This window comes from Calliphora vicina, chromosome 4 (genome assembly GCF_958450345.1).
Source record: "Calliphora vicina chromosome 4, idCalVici1.1, whole genome shotgun sequence".
NCBI classification, from domain to species: Eukaryota; Metazoa; Arthropoda; class Insecta; order Diptera; family Calliphoridae; genus Calliphora; species Calliphora vicina.
In genome coordinates, this window is record NC_088783.1 from 36,559,863 (window position 1) to 36,587,825 (window position 27,963).

The following is a 27,963-nucleotide window of genomic DNA, read 5'->3' on the forward strand; positions in this document are numbered from 1 at the left end:
AAATTCTAAAACCTATCCATCGATTAAAATTTAAAACTTTCGGTTTGTTAGAGACTGAGTTGAATAATAGATTCGGTTCTGAAAAACAAAGATTTAAGTTGGACTATAAAGATTTTCATGATCTTAAAAAAATAGAAAAATTCACTGGTGTTTACTCACTTATGAGGCTGTGTGTATATAAGTTTGTCATTCCGTTTGTAATTTCTACATTTTTCATTTGTGACCCCACAAAGTATATATATTCTGGATCGTTATAGATATCGAAGTCGATATAGCCATGTCCGTCTGTATGTTGAAATCAACTTTCCGTAGCCCCCAAATAACTTAAATACCCAAATAACTTAATACATATACATCAATATATCGGGAGTTCTTCCGGCTCGGTTACTATTTAAAATCGGCCGATAAATGGCTGAAAAAAAGGAAAAAACCGGGACAACCTCGATTTTGACCCTATTTTTGATCTATATCTATATTACTAAGTCATTAATATAGCCAATATGGATATCTAATGATCGATATTTCAAAGTCCATTCCAACGATGTATATAATGGGTAAAAATCGGGAAACATATTTTTTAACCCGAATTTTTTTTTTCATCAAAAAACTTTTTTTTTTGTCATAAATTGTTTTCAAAAAAAAAAAATGTTTAAATAATTTGAAAAAATTGGAAAAACTTTTTTTTAAAAAATAAAAAACAATTTGGAAAAAAAAAATAAACAATTTAAAAATTGAAACTAAAATATCTTATAAACTATTACAGATAACTTAGTGATATAAGCAGATATTACTTTACCTTCCCACTTGCTTTATAGCAAAGTTTTCCTAAACAGAAATGGTTGACTTTGACACCATGTATCCTATTCTAACACAGTGATCTCAAATTAAATTTTATTATAGTCTATACTCTTCTCTACAATTCGTTCATACATGATTTTTCAATCCGACAGTAGTTTTTTTCGATCGACCAAATTTTTTATTGTAAGCAACTACTTATAAGCCACAGAAACCATGAACAACTAGTTTTTATTGCCGTTAATTGTGAAATTAGTTTTGAAGAATATGTGATCACAACATTTTACAGTTTCCGGTTCGATTAAGTTCTCGTTTTGATGGTTTTCATTGGTTTTCAGAATTCTAAATGAACAAACCACAGACTCTGGAAGTTATCAAAGAGAATATCAGACAAGAGTGCGAGAACTTATTTTGGGCATTTTTCCCAAGATTGTTTGAAAATGCGATAAAAAGAGACAAAATTATCATCAACAATAGCGACGCCTACTTTACCGATATCATCTTAAAAAAGAAAGAATGGAAATATGTAAAAAATGGTCCACTAAGAAATGGTAATTTAAGAAATAAAATTAGAATGTTACAGTTTCTACTTTGGGCTCAAATAGATACATCCAGGAAAAGTCACCTCTTCTCTGGCTTTGAGTGAATCTAAAGGATATGTTAAAGTTTCAGAAAACTTTGTGAATAACATTCAATATCAAATGATAGTCAAATAATTGTTTAAACATTTGTTAAGATTTATTGTATTAAAAAAATAAAATTTTTTCAAAAAAAAACTAGCATCCGAATGTGAAACTCAAAGCCTAGTTAAAGTTTGAGAAATAGAAAATAATTTTATTTCTAATTACGTTTATTACAAGGTTGTCTGTCGTCATCCCTATAATACTCTTTCAGCACTACTACCGTTATCTCTAAAACACTTTTACCGATAATTGTAATTATATTATTATACCTCTAGAACCGTTTTTCCGTTGCCGTTATTCTATAAATCTATTTAACATATGAAAATACAAACTTTCGTTTTTCATGATGAAATTTAAATATAATAAAATTACACTTATATAAAATTTTTGGAAATTTTTATAATAATCTAATTCAGGGTGAAACTAACTAACAGCATATACCGCTAAACTACCGTTACCGAAATAAGCCAATAATATAATCAAAATTGGCATTACCGTTACCTTAGAACCGTTTTGAATCAGCAGCCAACCATGGTTTATTAGGATTTAACACAAATCGCTTTACTATTTATGATTTCCTTAGTAACTGTGTTATTTCAATCGTTGAAGTAGTTCTTGGTTAAGATTTAGACTTTTGAAAACGAAGGTTGACAATTATTCTTGCCATCAAAACAATTTTTTGAATACATTTTTTCAAAGTATTTACAGTAAATATTATAATTGTGACCAAACATCACACAATATTTACTAAAATCTATTAAAGTTTTGCAATATTTTTAAACTATATGTTTGGTTTTGTGGCTAAATATATTACATTAAACCTTATCTATTTAAGTTGTAAATTAAAAAAACACACAAATTTTCTAAAGTCTCCAAAGAACTTTAGCTTATCTTCTAACACCACAAATAAATTACAAAATAATTTTCTTCAACTTCAACTAAATTTGTTTTTTATATTGTTTTGAAGTCACCACTCACTCACTCAGTTTAAAGTATATTGTTCTTTAGAAACCAAGATCTATTGATATAAAAACATATAAATTTAAATCCTTTATTTTGTTTTCATTTCTTGTATTAATACAACTACTAAACAAATTCATAGATTTATGTGTATTTCTGTGGATTTCTGTGTAGCTATTTCAATTCGTAAATACTAAATGTTACTAAATGTTTGCCATGGCAAAACAACAAAATTATAATCATCAATAAAGGGATTTGTGGAAATGTTGTGTTCAAAATAAATTGGAAAAACAAATCGTTTATTTCCTTAGGCCTTAGTTCTTCACTCACAACTTAACTGATGATGACGATGGTGATGATGATGTTGTGGATGTGGATGCTTTTACTACATGTATTGTGTATGAGGAGTACTTTAGCTATTTAAACTGTATGATGGCCATTTATAGACCAAAAATAACATTATGGCCCCAAACAAGCAGCCATTGATTATTGAGAATTATAAGCTCTAAAAGTTAAAAGCAGCAACAACACAACAGCAACCACCACAAAATATCATCAGGAACCATTATGGAGCAAGTATCATCGATTACATTAAATTTGTGTTTGGTTCATTTGTTAGAGAGCTTTGGTGGTTGGTTGCTTGGGTTGGCCTGCTATTGAATGTTGGTTAAAAGGATGAAACATGAAGAAGCCAACAAAAAAAAAATCCCAACACACTAAAAAGCGGTCAAACTAATGTGTTAATATATGAGAGTTTCTACAATATTTTTTTCCGTGTGCCTGCTTTTTGGCCAGCAAAAAATTCTATTTCGTTTTAGAACATCACAGATGACCGTTGTCCATTTATTAAGTAGTGCTCGTATGTTTGTGCAAAAAACACTCACCACACATGCCCTCAAAAAGCTTAACAAATGGTTTTGCTTGTAATATGATTTTCATCGTATTGTCGAGAAGTCTTTTGTTTTATGCAGTGTAGAGCAAACAAAAGCCAAAAAAACAAGTAACATTTATCGTCGGATTTCCGGTGTCATTGTTATTTAGTACACATACGAAATGTTCATGTCTAAACGTTCATAAACGTTGAAATTATCGTTAAATTCTACACATTGATTATCATTTTCTTTTGGGCTAAAGTTTCGTTTTCATTGTTGTTCTGTTTCTTTACTATTTTGGGTTACTTTAACTAATTTGTTGGAGATGAAGAGCAAATATGTTGGGTTAGTTTTCAGTGATTTTGGCAGTGGGTTTTTTAAGGTATTTTAGATAACTTGCATTTAAAATGTGACCAGTATGTTTTGTATGTATACACCATAAATAGTTAGCAACAGAGCCAGCGTCTTTTTCAAAGGTTTGCAAATTAGGAATACATTGTCACTCTTGGACCATGAAATGAGAATGCATTATTGTATTGTTTTAATGTTACATAAATTTGTATAAATTCCAAGATGAAATATTTGTGTTCTCGGATATTATGGTATGACAAAAACGAGTCATGGTATCCAGCGGTAACTAAAGTTACCTCTATTAATAATAGTTTAAAACTCCCGACTGAAGAACGGCTATTCAAGACACTTTTTAAGCGAAGCTAGAATCCAGCCTAGATCAAAGTGGAATTTTTCTTGAATATGAAGGAATGAATATTTCGTTTATTCTTCATTTCACATTTTTTTAACGATTTAGAAAGATGATAAGATGTATAATTAAAAACAATTCCAGGAGATTGCTGACTTGCAATGTTAACCACTAAACTACCATTACCCATTAAATACTCTTTTGATTCAGAAGTGGTGATTTTGACATAGTAGACAAAGATCACCTGGCAAGACAAGAACCATACGAATTGAAGCAAAGATACCTTTGCATATCCGAAAGCTATAAAAGAAAATAAGTTTAGCATCGAATAATTACTTTTGATAAAAAATGGATCCATTACTATAACCCAAAGCGTAAAATATCGTACGTAAAGTAAGGCCGACCATCGAAATCGACAGCAAAGCCAAATATCTATGTATTTGGTGGGACCAAAAGGTTCCAATCTATTATGAGCTACTGAAATCTGGCCTGACCATAACATGGAACCTGTTCCGAACATAACTGATTCGTTTGAAGCGAGCATTTGCCGAAAACTGTCCAGAGTATGCGGCCAGACATGAAACCGTAATATTCCATAATGGCAAAGCTCGGCCACATGTTGCAATGTCTGTTAAATACCATTTAGAAGTCGGGAAGTTTTGCCTCACCCACTTTGTAATCCAGACGTGCCCCGTTCGATTACTTTTTGTTTGGATTGATGCACAACGCTCTCTCTGGGATACGCTTCACCTTAGAACAGAGTATCCGATATTAATTTAATTCGTTCTTGGCCTCAAACGATGAGCAGTTGTTTTCGCTCGCAATCCATATGTTGCAAGAAAGGTGGAAAAAGGTCATATTGTACAAATGTTTCAAAATAAATAGTCATAGACAGAGAAAACAGATTCATGATAGCAACCGAATTTGTTACCAATTGAATGATTTGGTTGCACACATAGAATTTTTCGGTTCTATCAACAGGAAGTCTGTTGATAAAGAAGAATTTCGGTTAAAGCAGCCAAACTTTTGTTACCCCTTTTAAAATTTTGTAGCCACAACTGTAAAATTCAGTCACTAAGGTATAATCATTCGATTGGCCACAAATTCGGTTGCTATCACGAATCTGTCTTCTCTGTGTATAGCTATTACCGTAATTTTCAAAGTATATCAAAAGTTTTAAAAAAACTAACTTTTAGAATATATTTTTATGAAGAATTCTAAAACATGTTTCAAAAATTTGGCAAAGGACATTTTAATCCATGAAAATATTAGTACCATCCTCCATGCCATCCACTTGGTTACATTAACCATCTAAGTATACAAAAAGACCTAACTCAAAAGGTCACCATACAAAACACTATATCAAACATTAACGATTCAACAAAAAAAGTATTTATGTGTCAGCCAAAAAAAGCCCAACAAAAATTCAGTTTCTCCCATCGATAGTTTGCTGTTTTGTTGGCTGACACAATTATGGTGAATTATAACAACATGGATTTAATGTATGACTTTGAATCTGCAACTAAACTAAGCCAACTACAACATAACCAAAAAAAGAAGAAAAAAGCCATTATAAATATGCATTGAAGTGTATGTATGTAAGGGTTACTTGGTATTAAATAAACAAATTAGTGGTCAATTGGTCTTCCAATAACTGTTACAAAACAACACTATTAGCTATAGTTCAGTGTATGCAAATCCTTAACGTCTGTATGTATTTACGAGTCTGTACATGTCCTGTTTGTGTCATTGACTTTTCCTTTTTTTGCCTTCATGCCATTAACAACAACAAAAACTATGGCAAATTTTAACACTTTTTGACACATTTATAAAGTCATAAAATTGGATTTTATATGTGTGTGTGGTGTGGTGTGTGTAACCTTAATTTTTTGGGGTTTTTCGATTACAAAAAAAAACCCCAACACAAAATTTTCCATAAAAGATGTCAGTCAGTCAGTTTGTATGTTAATTTTACTATATTATTCTATGAATATTTAAGGCTAAACATACTGAATAAAATTCTATTTAATATTCTATGGTTAAATTTGAGGTAAAAGTTAATGAATATTTATTAATTAGTCATATTTATTTGGATTCTTTAGAAGTTTATACTCTCGTAGGAGCCGCCTGTACAGTAATGTAAGAGTATGGGCGTACTTATGTATTTATTAATGAAGTTGAGAACTTGTTTTTTGGAATATTTTTGCTTTAGCATAATTAATTGATCGGTTGATTGCTTGGCAAATATTGTTTGTAATGGAAAAATTCTATTTGTTATGGTTAATTTAATAGTGTGGCCAGATAAAATGTAGTAGAAAATATTAGTAATACCAATAATTATATTAAAGTAAGGCTAATTTAAATAAAAATAGCTAAAATATTGTGTATAAGTTAGTTGTTTAAATATTAGTTGCTCATATGTTTGGAAGTAGGTTTAGAAATTTTGATAAATAAATTAGAAAGCAGTTTGGTGAATAGATACTGAATTTTGAAAAATGTCGAATTTTATACCACTTGTTGAAAAAAAGTGCCATTAAAGCACACCGATTGCTCACCAGAACTTATGGTGAATGTGTTCCAACAGTTTCCAAGGTGCGAGAGGTGGTTTGTGCGGTTCAGAAGTAATGATTTTGACACGGAAGGTAAATTTCTTCCACGCCAGCCATAAAAGATTGAACTCCAAGAAATCATTACTCCATGAACTTTGACAGCAGTCAAACTCAACAAGAGCTTGCAAAATCATTGGGAGCTACTGAAGTGTCCAATCAGGCCTTGAAAGACCTTACATCTCCGAAATGATGCTTGAACGCAATAAAAGAAAATATGTTTTGCACGGAATCATTATTTGAGATGAAAAATAGATCCACTACAATAACCCGAAGTGAATGAGATCGTATTTGAAGCCCGGTCATCCAGCCAAATGGACACCAATTCCAAATATCCATGGCACTAAGATAGTTGTCTGCATTTGGTTACTGAAATCTGACCAGATTATCACACGCAACCTGTACCGAATGCAATTGAGTCGTTTGAAGTGAGCAGTGGCCGAAAAACGCCAGACATGAAACCATAATATTCCATCATGGGCACATGTTTCAATACCTGTTTAAAAGTATTTAGAAATGGGTGGGAAGTTTTGCCTCACCCGCTTTATAGTCCTGATTTTGCCACACCCGACTACTCTTTGTTTAGATCGATGCAGAATGGTCTTTCTGGGATACGCTTCACTTTGGGAAAAAGTATCAAATATTAGCTTGATTCGTTCTTGTTCTCAAAATATGAGCAGTTCTTTTCGATCGGAATCCATTAGTTGCCAGAAAGACGGGAAAAGGTCATAGCTAGCAATGGCCAAAACTTTGAATACATTTATATTGCACAAATGTTCCAAATTAAAGCTAAAAATTTTTAAAAATCCCGCATTTTTAAGTCATAAGTGAATTTATCAATAATATTTAAATTGGAAATTTAGCACATTAAATCTAAATCTATTGAAATTTAATTTTATATTCCCAAAAATAAAATTTACTTTGGATCATAATATGATTTCATTGGATCATAAATATGATGACATTCTATTATAATAAGATTTCATTTGGATCATATGATTGCTTTGGATCATAATATGATTATTTCAGACAATAATATTATGACATTAATAATGATCATAGTATGTTTAGACTACAATAACAAATCTTATCATAATATTTTGCTCTTTGATTCTGTTTACCACAACCATATTCTGTCTCTGCGTGTAGGGTCTTCTGAATGCTGATGAGATTGGACTAAATATATACTTTATGGGATCATTACAAAATAAAAGTCAAAAAAATGTATAGTTTTACTACTACTAATGAAGATCGTTAAAAAGTATTAAATACTATGGTCCCTAATTTAAAATATTGTTACAAAATTGTACTTGAATTCAAATATAACGATTTTAACGGCTGATTTAAAGTTGCATAATGCTTTCAAATAGCAGTGCCCAAACTTTAACATTATTAACATTGAATAAAAGCATTCAGTTGACCATTGATCGTAAGTATGGCAACGCTGTTTGCTGCGACCGTATATTCGAATTCGAATATTCAGTTAAAGAACATTGTAGAAATAGAGCTTTCTAGATGGTAATGCAGTGTTATAAATAGTGGCAGAGGTTGCAGTCGTGAGTGAGTTGATCAGAGACGCTTTTCGAACAAACATCAACTAAGTGCTGTGTTTTTCAAGTGAATTCGTGTACATTATAAAGTGTGCCTGTATTTCTGTGAATTTATAAAAGTGTATAAAAAAACATTGAGTGACTATTTAATTCTGTGGTTGTTGTACATTTTAAATAAATAAAGAGTTGTTACAATTTTTAAAATACCAAATGGCTTTTATTTGCAATCAAAAGTATCCGGTTTATTTAAAGGAAATAAACCAACGTTTTGAAAAGGTTAAAACGTAACAATATTTATCACCTTTCATTCCACTCTTTAACATACAAACTTCTGTGACAATTTCTAAATATTTCTAAAAAATTTCGAATTATTTCACCATACAATCTGTACCCTAGACAATTACTTAATTTGCTCATAACCCAACTAAAAATATGCCAACAACCTTTATTGCAAATTGTAGTAGCTACAACCACAAAAATATTTAGTTGCCACAATTATAACTGATTTGCTATCACAAGACCATAAAAGTAAAACGTAAAATGTAGCATATCTTAAATAATTGTTGGCATAATAAACATGTTATAAACACAAAAACAGTATCGGTACTGGTAAAGAGCATTATATTAACAGCAAAAACAAAAACAAGAATAAGAAATTTATGGTTAGGTTTATAAACTGCTAATAATAGATTAAATTAGACCAGTAAAATACATACAACAAAAATCGTTTGTAGACAAGTAAATATGTATACAAGGGAGGTCCTTATTGTGCAGGATTGCATCATAATCAACGTATGTATGACTGCTCAAACAGTATTCCTGGGGTAATTTAAATCGTGGGCGGGTATTGCCCATTTTCAATACCAAACAAACCTAACAGAGTGTATTTTGGTAAAATTTCAGTCAGTTAGCTCCTTCCATTTGGGACCTTTCGTGTTTTCAACAGACAGAGAGACAGACGGATACATCGAGATCGTCCTAGAATATCATAAGGTCTGCGATGCATATTTCAATATGTTACAAATGGAATGGAAACACCGATATATCCCCGATCTTTTTTGATGGTTGTATGAAAATAGGCCACGAAATTTATCCTTATCCGATTTTACTCAAATTTGTAACATTTTGTTTCTAGATGAGATAATAATTTTAGACATCGAAAATCCAAAAATTGCAAAATAAGGGCCACCCTAATATAATAATAACATTTATATTATGTAAGTATGTCTGTATGTATGTGTATTTCTGCTTAAAGTGTAAACAGATATTAAAATACTGACTGACTAACTGATAGACATACGTTTGCCAGGAAAGCAGGAAGGGAAAAGATAGACACATACAGACAGACACACTGAAAATGGTCGTATATTTGTTAGCACAACATTAACTTTGGACAATAATGATCGTATTGATAATGATTTTATAGTAAACTTTAATACAACCAGACTAAAACTAAAATACGTTTTGTGTACAGCCTGAAAATACTCAACTCGTAAATACAGTATAATACTATGTAGCAGAAATATCACCAAAGAACAAAACTACTACCATATATTTAGCAGGGTAATAAATTAATAGAAATATGTGTATGAATGTGTGTCTGTACAAGAACGAGTACGAGTAAGTGGTATTTGTGATATTTGTTATACCGTTAAAAGCCCTGTTATTTATGAAGTCTACATACACATACAAAAACACACACACTCATACACTTTCTAATGCCCAACAACAAGCAACATACTCTCTAATATTCTATTTGTTGTAGGCCTTACAATGATGTAGAATGATTAAAATTTGTTAGACGTTTCTGTTGATGGTTTGTATGTGAAACTTAATTGTAATCTACATTGAAGAGAGAAAATTTGTTGAGTTTATTCTAGTAATTAAGTATGAAAAATATGTTTGTATGATGTTTATTTCTTGTTTATGGTAAATATTTTTAACATAATTTTTGTTATTTAATATGTGCTGAAAATTTGTAGTTAATTTTCAAGAAATTTTTCAACACATTTTTAAGTTAACTAAGACTCAATGTTAATAAAAGTTATTTAAGTGTTTTTTGGGGGCGGAAAGAAAACTTCAAAGTTATAAAATCCTAAACAACTTAATAAATAAAGGAATTATTGTAGTTATTATGTGGTTTCTTAGGTCATTTAAAGTTCATTGAGGCGTATACGTATTATTAGTATTTTATTTTTAAAATACTCATACGCTTAGGTTGAGGTTTTGTTTATTAAGACATTACGTATTACTCATACGTATAAGGTCCTATAATAAATGTGGAAACAGTCAAGATAATTCGATTCTATTAAAGCAAATTTAATACTTTTTTAGGCAAGTTTTAGCCAATACCTGCCTACACAGAAAAAATTATATTTCAATTCAAACATTTATCACTTATTGATGTGCTCAAAAACAAAATTTTCTGATATTTTCTATTGAATTTTGAGTTTTGAATTTGATAATTTTGGCAATTGAATATACAATTTTCATTATTGGTTGTACTTTAAATACAAAAATTATCTATTCAATAATTTTTTTGGAAAAAAATTTTTTTCGAATTGTAATTAAATTTTTTTTTTTAAATTTCAAAAAAATATTTATGATTTTTAAATTTTTTTGGTGAATAAAAAAATTTGGGTTAAAACATATTTTTTCCGATTTTGATCCATTGTAGTTCCAACTCACTATGGTCTTACATACGTCGCACGTATTTTTTTTATTTTGTCGCCAATTTTTAGTTTTAAATACTCATATTAAAGTCAACTCCTGAGCACCTCAGAAGCCAAAAATTCAGGTCTCTAAAAGTCTACAGGTCTAACAAAAGTAGGATTTTGTAATAAATTTTGAAAATTCAATCTCTTATAACTTTTTATTTTCAAAAGGTATTTTTATGAGATAAACGGTTTTCGCTAAAATGGTTTCATAGCTATAATTTCAATATAGATATATGTTTCCACCACTTTTGAAATCGCTTTCATATTATTTTTAAAAATGTATTAAATTTTTCATAAATTTAAGGTTTGATGGAATAGAACCTTAGGGAATTCCTAATATTTCGTAAAAAACGTAGTACCATTTAAAGCACGTACTCTCTCCTTTATTTACATACCCATGTCGTGTTGCGCTTTTTTGCTCTTTTTGAGCTCGATCAATTTTTCTGACTTAAGTCTGATGTTGTTTAGTATAAATGCATTCTTGTAAACAAAGTACAGGTCGCAATTTTGAACATATTTCGATCAAATAAGGCACATAAAATGTTTTCGACCCAAGGATGAAGCCTATTGAAATAAGCTGAAATCGGTCCATTGTTTCATCTAGCCCCCATACAAATGTGCTCCCGAAATTGGACTTTATCCGTCATAAATGTTTTATTAATATAGGTATCTGCACAAAATTTCTTTCCAAATAAGTTCTATGTATACGGAAGTCATGTCACCTAATTCCATGTCGATCGGTCCATAATTAGTCATAGCTCCCATATAAGGACCTCTTCCGAAAATTACTTAAACGAGAATTAATCTCTTAAAAATTTGGGTAGCTATACAAAATTCAACACAAATAACTTTAATATAGACATAAATCAGATGGTCTAATTTCATGGCGATCGGTCTATAAATAGCTCCCATATAAGACCCTCTTCTGAAAATCACTTTAATGAGCATAAATCTCTTAAAAATGTTGGTAGCTACACAAAATTCAATACAAATAACTTTCATATAGACATAAATCACATGACCTAATTTCCCAAATAAACAAAATAATTTTAAAGAAAAATTATTTTGTTCATTTTCTTAGTATAGGGTATTATATGGTCGGGCTTGACCGACCATACTTTCTTACTTGTTATTATTAGAACTCATTACTACTGTTATCATTATTTATTAAATTTTATTGGAAAATAAAAAATTCTAATAACAAACTTTTCTAAAAAAAAGTTTTCAATTACAACGTAATATACAAACTAATATACCCAAATAAGGGTGTACCTTCTCACGAAGGTGAAGGGTATAAAAAAAGTCTACATTTGTAGTAAAATTTGCATTCTATCTTCGAGAGATAATCATCATTTATTATCAGTATTCCGTAATCGATGCAATCAAGCTGAAATTTGTAATTGAAATCAAAATTTTGTAGCTTTTACTAAAAAACTCAATAAGTAGAAACTATGTCTTGCATCTAAATTGTTATAGACATAACCAAGTTCTATTTTTTGTCGCGTTCTTGATCAGGTGTTTATTGTTAATGAATATGATCAACTTTTCTAGATACAGTTGAAAACTACTTCTATTTTCTGTCGCGTTCTGCATTCCATGTATATTGCCAATATATTAGCAACAACCAAAAATATTTGAGGAAACATCATAAAACAAAACAAAGATTATTTTGAGGTGTGTAACAAAATCAATACTTTTCTATCCATACGAAGTGAGTCGCTCTTATCCGAAGTAAACAAATGTAGCTTCTTTTCTAAGCATTTTAAGTGCTTCTAAGATTTGCAAGTATAGGATAATAAATTAATTATATTAAGCGAGAAAACAAAATTTATAATTAAAACAAAACAAAGCATAAAAACCTACTTACAAGCGGGAACTCATCACATACAAATCAGGTCTTCTTCTGTAAATGAAAACACTATAGCTCCAGCTTCCACAGAAAAAGATATGATTATTTTAAGATGAGTTCTCACAAATCTTTTTCTTAATTCTAACAAAACCTTTTTCGCAATTAGCATTATTAAATCAAATTTAATATCCTTAAAGTTTTGAATTCCATAGAAACTTTAAGAAATGAACATAAAAATAACAACTATCTCTGATTTTGGCAAATCACATTGAAATTAATTTAATAAATTTCCCAAAAAAAAAAAAAACATCAAGAATAGATATTTTTCTAATTTTGTTTGGTGTTTTTGTACAATGTCCTTATTTTGTGTCACATTTGATATGTGTTCATTTAACGATGCCATTGTTGTCTTGGCAAAAACATCACTTTCTAGTTGAAACAAACAAAAATAGAATTTAAAAGGGAGAGTAGTTTTCTCTCTAAAGCAAAATACAGAAAATATTTTAGTATATTTCCAATTGTTTTTAAATTTCTTTATATACAAATATGTGTGTGTGTATGTATAAGAACATTTTCTGGAACAATAAGTTTGGCATAATTCCCAATAATATAATAACGACTCATTTAACCATAAAAACAAGCATTCAAGTGAACACATTTGACATGTTCTTGTCTTGAAAAATATAAATGAAAAAAAAATCTAAGAAAAAACTAAACAACATCATGTTGTTAAAAGGAAAAATTTCTACTTTATAAAAAGATATACAATGCAATAAAAACAAATAAAATGAAATCCTTTAACATGTCTCTATTATATGAGAAAAAAATACCAACAACTAAAATCATGTTGAATCTAATAACGTTTAAAGCAAGCAGCCAACCAACCAGTATGTTTTTGCTCAAACAGTTACAAAAAAATACAAATATTTATAACGAATGCATACAATGATGTCCTTAATGAAAGTTTCATGAACTTTCTTTTATCCCTGTTTCTCACTTGTGACTTTTTGCTGAAAGTGTGTGTAACTTGTACTCTTAGTCCTTAACGTGTGTGTATGTGGATCTGTAATCATGTGAGACATTGATAGAATTTGTTTTTGCGTTTATTATCCTTTTTTTATTTAGCTTTCGTTTTGTTTGTTTTAGTATTTGGTTTTTGTTATTTTTATTTGTTTTAATTTTTTTTTTGTTCTGCTTCCTTAGTTTGGTGTTTTTATGTTTTCCTTAGTACTTCTACTAATTTTCAGACAAGTGTATGAATTTATTTTCATTGCTATTGTTTTTTAGTGATTTTTACAATCGACTGAACTTTTTGGCAAACTATGAAGGGCTTCGAGAGAATGCTGAATAGTGGGGTAGAAAAAGTGAGCACAATTAGTCTATGTAGGAGAAGAAATGTTTCTAAATTCGCTATTTTCTGCAGGACGATGATTTCACCTGTGTGTGGAAACTCACACAAATGAATATTTTGATATATTTAACCCTACGACGGTTGAGGAGAAGTTGCCCTTATACGAAGTACAAGGTCCACAGGGACCTTTAGGGAATTTTATATGAAAACGCATTTTTTAAACATTTTTGTTTGGTTTATTATTATTTACTAATTATACATGTATAATGAATGTTAGAAAAAAAATTTTCTTTTATATATAACATTATTAATTTTTTATGAGTTTTATATGAAAAAAGCCTAAAAAACTATTGTTGAAATTTCAGTACAAGTACCTTTTCACACGTTCCCGTACTAAACACATTTAAATCTCAATAGAAACTAAACTATTGGTCGGATCGCCTTGATTTTTTTTAAACGATTCTAGATAAAATTTCCTTGGAATACATGTGAGGGGCGGGTACTCTTCCCATGGACCATCAAGAAGTTATTCAGTCTGAAAATGAAAAAGGTCCCCAGGGACCTTCTCACCCGCCGGAGGGTTAACAAAATTATTCAGCTATGTTCATGAATTTTCTTGGCATTTGCTGCCGCATCAGTTTAGCAGTGAAAACGCCTTAATTGATTTAAAAATATTTTAATAACTAGATATTTAAAAGGTGCGTTGTTTACCCTGGTGTGTGGTTTTCTACGCATATGTAAAACATATGAAAGTTAACAACTTAAGTTTATTTTTGAGTTTATTTTGGGCGTAAACGCCCAAACCAATAAATGAAATTATCTCCAGATTAATACATCCATTAAGAAGAGAGTTTTGAAAATTATAAAGTTTACAGAAATATAGTACTAGCAATCTTTCACCTTATATAAAGCTTAGAAAACATCTTCATCTAATTTACAAAAGAGCAATCGTACTTTTTAGATTTTTGGTACTTTTACTATGTAAAACGCTTGCGATTGAACTCTTGTACAGCTGATGTACGATAATGTCTAGTGCTCCAATGTCGCGTTCTTGTACCTTAGTCATCTGTAATCCGTGATAGTTGTAATCAAGTAGCGGACATTTGTAATTCAAATCAAAATATAGTGGCTTTAATTGAAAGCAGTTACTGCATTTAGTAATAACACATTTTGTTTTGGTTACCAAAATATGTCGCATTCGCTATCGTAAGTGTATTATTTCAATATCAATTTTTTTTTATTATTTTAACAAGCACTTCAAGAAGAAGGTTAAAGTTAAAGTAAAAGTGGTAAAGCTGATCTCGTACAGTTTCTGGTATTTATAAATGCCCAACCACTGTTTTAGACAATTTCTTCTAAAAAATTTCTGCAAGTTTGACAATTTCACTATTTTTGCCTCCTCTACTGTCTACTATTTTTAAGTTTGATTTTATTTTCATTAGATTTTTAATACTCATACATATATGTGAAGTTATATAGTTGTTTTAATATTTGTTGTAGTTGGCTGGTTGGTTAGTTGCTTATGTTGCCACTTGAGTAATTTGTTTTAATGTTTGTTTTTGTCTTCTTGCAACCCGGTTTTTAACTTTAAAACTCATTTTCTACTCACATTATCACAAGCACCATGTTACCAACATAAAATATAAAGACTTTCTTCTACTTTTTTCCTAGTCTCATTTAGAAAATAAAGAAAATTACTTTGATTTTTTTTTTTCGTTCTTCATTTCTATTCTTCTCTAGTAAAAGGTTTTGTGTAAATTTTTCATGTCTGTATTAATGTTTAAATTGCGTTTTTGTTGTTCTGTCTTTATTTGTATGGTTGTGTGGACTTCCTTTATTTTATTTAATTTTTTTTGTAGTTGTGTGTATTTGAAAGTAAAACATTGCTTAGAAATTGCTAAACAACATTAAGTTCTTAATACATGTGTTCTCATATGGATACATAAACTTGTAAATGATTAAGGGGGTGCGGTTTAAGGATGTATGGGGTAATAAGTAACAGGTAGATAAAGTAAAACTTTAAGGATACAAAAACTGCGTTGAATATAATGTCACCAAGAAAGATAATATAACGATACAGTGCTCGATTTTGGCAGCTAACTTCTACTGTTGTGACATTTCAGTACAATCATGCAAATACTTTTACCAATGTAGTATTCTCTTGTTGTGCCTATATGTTCTTTAGATTCTTGCAAAATATTCATTAGAAATAATGTCAAACTTTGACACCATGTGATATCCTATATATTTTGACATGGTTAATACAACTATATTGAATGGAAGCATTAGTCATTCTCTAGTCCTTATAAGGTATAGTCTTAATAAGGTATTAGCCATTTATTCCGATGAGACCTTCGAAATTCGTCAGTGAAAATAAACAAGATGGTTCAGTCCAGAGGATCACAAAATGGTCTAAAGATTTTTTTTGATTTAACCATCACAATTTACTGACGTTATCGATCTTCGGGTCAAATTTGACCCAAATAGAAAATATATATTTTTTTAAAATTTTTTTTTTTGGAAAAAAATCAATTCTAATTTCAAAATGGGTCAAATTTGATCCCAAGACCCTATTAAGGTTAAAATATAACCCATTACCAGGCAACAAATCCTTTTTCGGCAAACCCTTATATTTAGATAAAGGAAAACTCATTCCAACACACTTTCCTGCAACATTAAGGAGACTCTCTATCTATTTATTTAGAAGTTGTAATGAACAAGAAAAGAAACAAACAACGCCACCAACAACAAAAATTTTACAACACAAATACCAATAGTGTTTTCGTTTTTTTGTTGCTTCTACTCGTATGTGGATTCATGTGTCATGATATTGTTACCAAAATGGGTTTTTGTTTAATGTTTTTATAGCTGGTTTTTGAGGTTTCTTTTTTTTTTGCAACATAAGTACGTACATATTTGATTTTTTCCACAGTTATATTTGTTGCTATTATTCGTATAGTTACATATGTATATACTTTTTTTCATTATTATATTTACAATGGTGTGGTTTTTAATTGCTTTGTCAAGTGTTGCAAAAATATTTGAAAATAGATAAACAACCGACTGACATGTTTGTAAAGCTTCTGTAGACAATTGAGAATTTCGAAATGTCAATTTACTTAAAGGAAATTAAAAATGAAATTCTTTCTATGGGAATACCTACATGTATTAGCAAAAAAAACGAAATGAAAAAATCTAAATAAATAAAAAAAATGTTGAGAGATAAACATCAATTAAAGAAACGACAAACAAAACTTATATTGAAAAATTCTAAATTATTTTAAACAATTTTAAAAAAAATGTGTGAATAACATGTATTATTTGATTGATTTAATTAAGCTTTAAGATAATTTGTTTGTTTTTGTTAAAAACCAATCACTTAATATTATTGTGTAAATAAATAATGAAATTTGTTTGTATACCCTTCACCATGAGTCACAAGAGTTATATAAGTTTATCATTCCATTTGTAATTTCTACATTTTTCATCTGCGACCCAACGAATTAGATATATTTTGGATAGTTATAGATAGCGGAGTCGATATATCCATGTCCATCTGTATGTTTAAATCAACGTTCTTTATCCCCCAAATAACTTACATACATGAATCATACACCAATATGTCCGCTATATACCCGGTTCAATTGTATTTAAAATCGAGAAAATCGGGCCACAAATGGCTGAGATGTAAGAAAAAAACTAGGACAACAGAATCACTTTCTGAGACGATTTGATAAAATTTGGTAGATGCATCTTTTTCGACCCTATTGAAACTGACTGAAATCAGTCCATTATTTCACATAGCCCCCATAAAAATGTCCTCTCGAAATTGGACTTCATCATAAATGCTTAATTCATACACAAATTTCACTCACTCCTACTTTTATGATGATCGGTCCATAATAAGACATAAAATCTCTTAAAAATGTTGGTATACAAATAAAATTAAACAGAAATAAATTTCATATAGACATAAATCACATGACCTAATTTTATGGCGATCGGTTCCGAAAATCACTCACGAAAATAAATTGTTGAAATTTTAAAAGAAAAGTGATTTTGCTCATTTACTTATTTTTTTATTCACTAAAATTTTTTTTATTATAAAATTTTTTTCACTAATAAATTAAAAAAAAAATAAAATTTTTTAAAAAAGTAAACATTAAATTATTAAAAAAAAAATTGGCATACAATTTTTTTGACTAAAAAAAATTTGGAAATTAATATTTTTGGAAATGTAAAATTTTATTTTAAAGTTTAATTTGGTGAAAGGTATATAAGATAGCTCTTTTACTTGCATTTATTCAATATTATTCGACAATTTATCATGGAAATATTCAGCTGTATTACGAAAATCCGCGTTCTGTGAGAAATGTTTTTCGAGCAATTCGAGCAATAATGGATTTATTGAGAAATCATTTTGAAAATCACATAATTTCGCATTCTGTACCTGCCAACGTGATCGAGATCACACCTTTGAATGTCAGATATTGTTTTTTTTTAATTCCGGGAAGATATTTGCCCATTTTCAATACTAAAACAAACCTTATTATCGGCTGGACCGATAATAAGGGGCGGAGGGGCGTGTAAAAATAAATTTACATTATACAGCTATTACCACCGATGTGTAGATCCACTAAGAACGGATTTTTGGCAATTCAAATTTTAATGTGATAAAAACGGAACTAATAAAGCAAGCTCCAAAAATCCAACATCTGAATTTTGTGTTCTAAACTTTTCCATAATATTAGTCCAATTATATTTTAAATCATTACGGTACGGGTAGCAAAGCACATCGGGTTTTAGCTAATAGATAATAAAAAAGAGTTCGCACATAATTTTGTATGCCAAGACATTAGGTCACATACAATGCCCACTCTTTTTATAAACATTAGCAAATATCTTCTAACAAAATCTAATTTTCATTTGTAAGCTAACACAGAAAACTCGAGTGCAGCTAATTAAAGAAAAAACTAATGTTTGAGAAATCTTTTTAGATCACGAATGATACACAATTAAAACAATTATGCACTTTACTCTTAACCTTCTAATAAACAACAAAAAAAATACAGAAAGAACTGGGAAAAAAAATAAAATTATAAAAACTTTGTCCACTTAGAATGCTACAGAAATAAAATAGAAAATGTTTTTTAAATTTATATAAACACATGAGACGTTTCTTATTCAAAAGTTTTCCCTTCAACTACAAACGACAAAGAAAACGTGGATTACAGAACTGTATAAAAAATTAAGTTAAGAAACTTTCACTAAACAAAACAAAAGTGCAAACGAAGCATAAAACCAACCGTATTGTTGCAATGGACGTGAATAAGAGTTCAGAAAAGAGGAAAAACTGCTACTGCCACACACAGTAACTGCCCCACTATTACAGCTTGAACTAGGAATATGAAAACTTACTCGCTTACTAACTCTATAAAACAATAACAGAGTAGTAGTTTACAAATTCAAAAAAAAATATAAAACTATAACATTGGATACCAAAGAGACCACTTCCGGTAGAATGCACACATGCACTCTCGCGTTTTCACATAAACAAGCACACTCATGTTTAAAGAAATATACTACACATCAAGTTTATTCTCTTTTTTCTTTATTTTTTATTGTTTTTTTTTTCATTTTCCTGCTGATATAAATGCAATTTTGACTGCAGGGTTATTTTAACACATACCATGATTAGTAGCATGACTTTCAATATGAGAAAAAAATATAAAATAGAAGCTAGATAGTGGGAAAAGTTTCAAAGGCAGGCAGGAGCAAGAAGTTGTGCATGTAAAGAAAAATACAAGTATGGTATGGTATTTATTTACTATTTGGCTAATTCGCGCTGTCATAGTGGTTTTAAAACAATAACAATAAAAGTTTAAGTTTAACTTTTCTCTATTCCAACACATATGGAATGATAAGGGAAAACATTTTCATTTGATGTGACCACTAACAGTCCATAGGGGAAAGAAATTAGAAAAATTTAATAAAACAATATCAATATTCACCAAAATGCTTATTTTTCAGCAAACTTTATTCACAACAACAGAAAACTCCTTCAAAAGCAGATTTTTTTAATAAGGCATTTCAACAAAAACAGCCAATCGCAGTAAGATTTGTTTTTCAAAAATAAAAAAATTAGCTTTACCGAAAACAAAAAATTAGCTTTACCCAAAAAAAAAGTTTTTGTCACGATGTCGAAAGAAAAATGATTCGAACTAATTTGTATGAAAACTATTCGAAAGAACTTAAAAAACTGAGATTTTTTAATACACATTTTTTCGACTCATTTTACATCAAAAGATTTTTCATATATAAAAAAATGATATTCAACAAAATACTTTTTCTCACAACAAATGATTTTACAAAAAAGCTTTTATTTATAAAAATAGCTTTTCTACCAACAAAAGATTGTTTATGAAAATATATTTTTCTTACAACAAAAAAGCTTTTAACAAAACCAAAGTTTTAGTTACAAAAAGTGATTAGAAAATATCTGTTTGTAAAAAAGCTTTTGTTATGAGCTTTTTTACAAACAGATATTTTCTCATACAACAAGAAGTTTTATTATAACAATAGCTTTTTTCGCAACAAAAGCTTTTTGACGAATAAATCCGAAAATAACTTGTTTTGAAACAGTTTTGAACAAAAGCTTTTTAACAAAAAAAGTTTTTAATAAAAACTTTCACAAAAAAGTTCTTTCAACGAAAATGATTCGAAAATAATTTTTTTTGAAACATTTTTGATTTCCAATTACAGATTGAGCTATTTTCTTTAGACTCCCAAAAACTAGTTGGTCCCACAACAGCCACCACACACGTTTACTACAGCAAAAAAAATAGTAAAAAATAATAAACCTTATAGCAACACATCACGGCAAGTGTAGAAGTGTTGGTTAGTTAACTTTGTTGTAGAAAACTTTGTTATTTTTTCTTTCTTCTTGCTTTCTTTCCTGACTATCTTTATGTGTTGAAGAGTTTAGATTGGAAAGTTTTGGCTCAAAGAAAAACTTGAAAAAATCGTAAATATATGTATATGATTTTATAAAGTTTTTTACTGAAGGAACAAACAAAAAACTAAAGAATAGAAATCGAGTTAAAGTTACTCTCACTCTCTGTTTAAGACATACGCTAAGAGTTGTGTAAGAAAATAGATAAAAAAAAAACTCAAGTTGTTCTTGTATTCCTAGAAAAGTAATAGTTCGATAGAGCGATAGGGTGCAAAAAACATGTGGTATCAATATTAAAGTAGAAAAGCGTGAGGTATAATAAAATATTTTGCAGAAACTTTAAAACTTTAAATCTAACTATGTATTTACATTAAAAAACTTTGTGACAGTCGTCTTTACTTAACTTCATGTCAGTGTAATTAGCATTTTTAGAGAAATTTTCTTGCTTTAGGCCATAAAATATTGTATAAAACTAACATTTTTAAACTTGTTCAAGAAAATTTTGTGTAAAAAATTACTACCACATTTTCTTACAAAAAGAGATATATTGAATGAGTTTTTGTGAATGTCCTTTTGCTTTATGGCCTTAAAGTTCATGTAAAATTCGAAACGAACACATTTCAGCTTTAAATGAAATTCAACAAAATTTCTGTCTGGCGCAAATGTTTCCGCTGACTCTGAAGAAAAGTAGCTGAACTGAAAAAGTTTGTAAAAACAATTTGTTGCTAATTGTAGTTTTTTGGACTTTTAAATGTTTAACAAAAGTTTCCGTTATTTTTTTGTTCGTTTCTTTATTAAACTAATTGGTTTCTTTGTGTGCTAAAGTCATTTTATTGCCTCGTTTAAGGCGAATAAAATGCGAATGTGATTGGAGAGGCTTCTTCTTTTACTAAGGTCTTTAATTTTTGTTTAAAAATGGATATTGAAAATGATATGATTGAAATTTGTCCGGTAGTCTATATTTATTTGTCTTTGTTATAATAAATATTTAATTTTCGTTGGTCCTTCAACAATTTCAACAATATGCATGTACCTTAAACAACTTGTTGCCCACTTCTAGTCTTTATTATGAAAAATATATGTTTATTGCCCCTGCCACTCATGATTTTCCGTAGTAAATAACGTAAATGAATACATTAACAATTCATTACAACTCTACCTTAGCTATGACATTATAATTGTGCCACTGGCCGCATACCTAAAATTCTTTAGAAAAGGCAGCAGCAAAGCCCAGTAAGAGAAATAAATCATTTCATTTAATACCCTCTAATGTGTTTGCTTAATGTCGTCATTGTCGTTTTTGTTTAAAGCTTATTTTTGATTAATTTATTTGTCTTAAATTTCTCACTCCTTCAGCCGGCAGCAGCAACCTCTATACATTGCCATTGCAACCCAAAACCATATTTCTTCGTTTTGGCTTTTTTTTTAGCAGCTAATGATATTTGTGCGAAACCATTTAAAATTTATGATTTGTTGGTCTCTTTCTGCTCCCCTTTTCTATTTTAAAGAAATAAACATTTTTCATTTTCAAATGATTTTCATTTGCCAGCACAAAAAAATAAAAATAAGAAATAAATAAGAATAAACAAGCAAGACATTTCATACTAATTATTTGCAAAATATTTAATGTAATTTTCCTTAAGAAACCCCAGCCACTACCACTTGACTACCACTCCACCCACATCCTGTTTTCATCCTGCAGTCACAGTTAGCAAGCAACATTATTTAATGAATTATTGGGTTTTGTGGCAAGAAATATGAGAATTCCAACTAAAATAAAAGGGTCTTTGAACTGTTGTGTGTCGTAGTGCTGAGGAAAATCGTGTTAAAAAAGGGTGTTTATATGTAGTTTTGCTTATATAATCTGTTTACGGTTTGTATAATTGCCATGAAATTATAAAATATTTATCAAATTACTAAGTAAAAAGGGGAAGGAAAAGGGGAAGGAAACGTTTTGTATAAATCTTTATTTATTATTTAATAATCTGATCAATATGTGTTGTGGGTTCTTATTTGTTTGTGAGCAATAGTAGGGGTAAAGTATTTATGTTGAGCAAATAATAAGTTTTTAAATGAATATTTTTAATTTGTTTTGAAGAACAAACAACTTTGAATGGTTAGTAAGGTGAGAGAGTGGTATTAAATTATTATTTAACTCATTATCTGAAGCAATTCTATTTGCATTTATTTGTTTCTTTTTTAATTAAAAACTTGTTTGTATAGAAATTGTGTATTTCGTTTAATCTGCTATAGCAGTAAAGGTACATTGACAGGGTTGTGGTATTTAAAAAAACAAATACAAATTTATTTGTTCTTACCTGAATTTTGTAAGAACAAACTATTTCCTACTCTGTTCCATCAAGAACAACAATGAAATGCATTAAATAAGATGTTGTTATTGTAATATATCTGCTGTCCTGCAGAAAAATCTTCCGATTTCTAAAGCTGAAAGTTTCCAAATCGCGAAAAATTTTAAGAAGATATTTTTTAACATTTCGGAAAAGTTCCGGAATTATTTTACATGTTTTCTACTTATAGTTAGAGTATTAGTGCTGTACATATAAATAAGATTTGTTATGATTTTTTGCCAATCGAATGATTTGATTAAATCCATAGTTTTGTTCAGACTCAACAGAAAAATTTGGTAATTTTAATCATTTGGTTAATATATGACTCTTAATGTTAGCGTCAACGGAGACCTATACTGTTACATACCAATAGATTCGTATTAAAATACTCTTTCTATGGTGATAAAAAATTATCTCAACTGCACAGTTAATAGTTATTTTTCAAAAAGTTTTAAAATGTCGTCATAAAAAAATTATTTGAGGAGTTTTATTTTTTCTGTCATAGAATAAAAGTCATTTGAGGAGTTTTATTTACCCCGCCACAAAATAAAACTCTTTTTGTATATTTTTTACTTTTTTCCGTGTCTTTATTTAATGATTCTATCTGATATAATGTGTGTAGCAGGCGCGGATCCAGAGGGGGTGAAATAGGAATTTTCCCCTCCCAAAACTGAAAAGTTTTCATATAAGTTTCCCCAAATGGTTGACCTGGATCAGCGCCTGGTGTGTAGTTATTTATTTTTTTAAGAAAAAACAACAACAATTAAACAAGTGTCAATTTACATAAAATGAATTATATTTTCTGACGGGAAAAATAAAACTCCTCAAATGAGTTTTATTTTCTGACGGGAAAAATAAAACTCCTCCAAATAATTTTTTTTTCTGACAGGAAAAATTAAACTTCTCAAATGAGATTTTTTATGACGGCTATTTAAAACTGTTTTTTAAGAGTTTCGTGAGAACTTCTATTTTTACGTTGAATAATAACTGTTTTAGATGGATTGTAAAATCACAAAATAAATGTTATAAAATAACTTATTGTGGTAAAATATAGAGACGTGCGAAGTGTGAGTAATTCTAGTGTATGAGGCAAAGAAACCTTGTTACAGCTTTTCATGCTAGATGTAGCTCTTATTTATATTAATTAAAACTGAATTTCTGTATTTCCATTTAAGATAATATTTTTGTTTAAATCCCATTAAATAATCCCAAAGTTTTTGCAATAGAATTGCATTTATATTTTAACTAACATCTCAAAGTAAAACCAAAAACAATTACTTAATGTAATGGTCTTTCTTACAATATAGTACACTACAAAAACTTTTTTTACTCCACTAAAAACACACTCGTCTAAAGTAGATACTTCTTTTTAGTAACTAAAGCCTTCTTCATTATTCTTCTTATACATATAGTCTCTTCAAACACAAACAAAAAAAAAACAAAACCCACTTAATCTTCTTCATTAAACTAATGGTTTTTAATTTAATTAAAAACATTGTGCAACAGCAATATGACTTACCACTTGAAAACGTTTTGTGGGTTTTATGCTGCCACTTTAATACAGCATTCTCCGGAATATTTCAAAACTTTATTTTTTGTACACGATTTTCTGCAAGAGATAAAGAAAACAATACAAAAAATATAAAGCATTAGTAAAATAAAATTATTAACCACAAAATAATTTTTACCTTTGTTTGAATAAAGATAAAAAATGAAATAAAAAAAAATATACAATATTTTGCTACAAGTAGCCTCAAGACACAAAGATAAATGCAACAAATTAAAAGTCATTCAACACTTTTTTATAAAGCAGACTCGTACTCGTATCAGCAAACCAAAAAGTAAAATGAGAATGAAAAATACAAAAAAAAGGAAATTTTATGACCAAAACTCAATACTCATAGGAATTATAAATGAAGATAAACTAAATGGAGATAAAAAAATATATATTTTATTTAAATTTGCATAAAATAATTGAATACATATTTGTTTAAAGTTTTAACTTTAGATTTAAACAAAAAAATAAAAACAGTCACAATGCAAGTTTGTAGCAAACAAAACATTGTTTGCCAGATAGAACTTTAAATTGTAAAATGTAAATTTAATGAAAACTATTTTTTTAATCGAATAATCAATGCATTGCATACAAATTTAAAAATGATTTTAGCAATATAGCCACTGCTGTTCCGCATTCTGGAAGTATAATTGTGGGCCACTTTTTCAAGGATTGTTTGCCTATGTCAATCGCACGACCTGGGAGGTCATTTTAAATCTCCATTTCTCTAAATCAAGTTATCGCTAAAATTTGATTTCAATAAATCGTTGGTCACCGTATGGCACGTAGCGCCATCCTGTTGAAACCATATCAATGTGATTCATATTTTCAATCAAAAAATCATTGATCATGGTGCAGCTTCATTTTTGAAGAAATAAGATCCGATAATTCCACCAGCGTGTAAGCCGCACCAAACGGTTTAGTTTTCTAGATGTAGTGGATTCTGTAGGGTCTGTTGTATTTTGGTCTTACTCCATTTGTGGCAATTTTGGCGATAAAACACTTGACTATAAGCGAAACTTATCGATAACCGATTTTCAAAGTAAATTTGGATAACATAGTAGCGTTGTTCAAGCGTCAATCTATTCACGATGATTTGCTAGAGTATACTGATCAATAATGTCAAAAAGTGATCGCAGTTTGAAAGTTTTTTTTTTGACAGTTAACCCAATTAAACAGTTCAGTAATTGAAGTTTACTCATGTCTAGGATTCCAAGAGGTTTAAGCTACATTCAAAAAACTTATAAGCATACGCAACTTAAAATTGAGTTAATGATTAATCTAAGCTTAATTACATGTTCGCTAAAGCCTGAGATGCTGGTTGGTGTCTTTGAGTACAACCCCCAAATATAGAGATTTGATATTAAATTGCAAATGACTTGAAATCTAACTCTATTTCAAGTATTTGAAAAAAAGTTTAGCAGGCTTGCAAAATCATTAGGAGCTAAACAAACAACAATTTCAAAATGTCTGAGAGCAGCAGGATTCATCTAAAAGCAGAAAAATTGGGCACCATATTAATTTAAGCTGAGAGACCTTGATATAAGATTTTGTATGTCTGAAATGCTTGTTGAACGCAATAAATGAAACAGTTTTGCACCGAATTATTACTTGTGATGAAAAATTGACAAATAACAATAATCCGAAGCATAAGAGATCGTATGTAAAGCCCGGCCAACCAACCGAATCGACACCAAAGACAAATATCCATGGCGCTAAGGTAATGCTCTGTATTTGGTGGGACAAAAAGGATCATATCTACCATCACAGAGAACCTGCACCGAACTCAACTGATTCGTTTGAAGCAAGAATATGCGGCCAGATACGAAACCGTAATATTCCATCAACACAATTCTCGGCCACATGTTGCAATATCTGTTAAAAACTATTTAGAATAAAGTGGTAGGGAAGCTTTGCCTCAACCGCCTTATACCCCAGATCTTGCTCCATCCAACAACTATTTGTTTCGTTAGATGCAGAACGATCTCTCTGAGATACGCTTCACTTTGTAACACAGTATCCGATATTGGCTTGATTCGTTCTTGGTCTCAAAAGATGAGCAGTTCTTTTGGCTCGAAATCCATATGTTGCCAGAATGATGGAAAAAGTTCATAGTTGACAATTACTATTACATTGAATAAATTTATATTGTGCAAATTTTTCAAAATAAAAGCTAAAAATTTTTAAGTCATACACCCAATTTTATATCTTTATTGTTTTTAAAAAATGAAATTACATTTGTTTACAAACAAATTTTGTTTTCCTTTATATACATGATACTTAACTATTGTGGTTTTACATAAACATAAATATTTATATTTAATATCCTTGTTTTTTATCTAAATCCTTTACATAATTAAATATAAACATATTTATGCACGTATATTTTACAATATTTATAAAGCAATTTATGTAAACATTTCCTCCATCTTAGCATAAAAACAAAGAAATTAAATTATTTATTATATATTTAATAAATATCTAAATCTATTTCTAATAAAGCCGTAAAATTTAACCACAAAACAATAAGCTTGTCCAGTATATCCACAATTGTCAGTTTTCGTTTATATCAATGTTATTATGTTGTATTCTTCTGCTACAGCGCGCCATCAGAAAAACAAAATAATAAATGATGTCATTTCATTGATTATTTCCAGATAATCTTAATGATGTTAATTCGAGCTAAACGCCTATCTTTGGTTGTCGCTGGCGTGTTAATAAAACAAGTTGTTCCGTTTTTCCTAATAATTAGTTTGGTACCATTGTTTATGTGGGTGGTATGGTAAAAGATTTATGACACTTCAAATATCTTAGCAGGATTGCAAATTTGTCACATAGGTATTTGCAGAACATAATCATTAAGGAAATTGTAATAAATTGTCTTGAAAGATGTTCAGTTAGTTTAAATACCAAATGTGATGGTTGTATATATTAACTAAAGTTGTATTCTATGTCAATCATTTGTTTGTACCAAGGTTAGCCTTAAAATACCCTATCAACTACTGTTTCCTATAAAATAACGTTT

General features: G+C 29.4%; 1 long non-coding RNA gene across 1 annotated transcript in view; it reads right to left on the reverse strand.

Moving 5' to 3' along the window:
• LOC135959241 (uncharacterized) overlaps positions 1-24,995 on the reverse strand; it is a 169,313-nt gene extending 144,318 nt beyond the window's left edge. The window contains exon 1 of the long non-coding RNA XR_010576519.1: positions 24,906-24,995. This is a non-coding gene — a long non-coding RNA (uncharacterized LOC135959241). The remainder of the gene's footprint in view (positions 1-24,905) is intronic.
• Between the last annotated feature and the right edge of the window lie 2,968 nt (positions 24,996-27,963).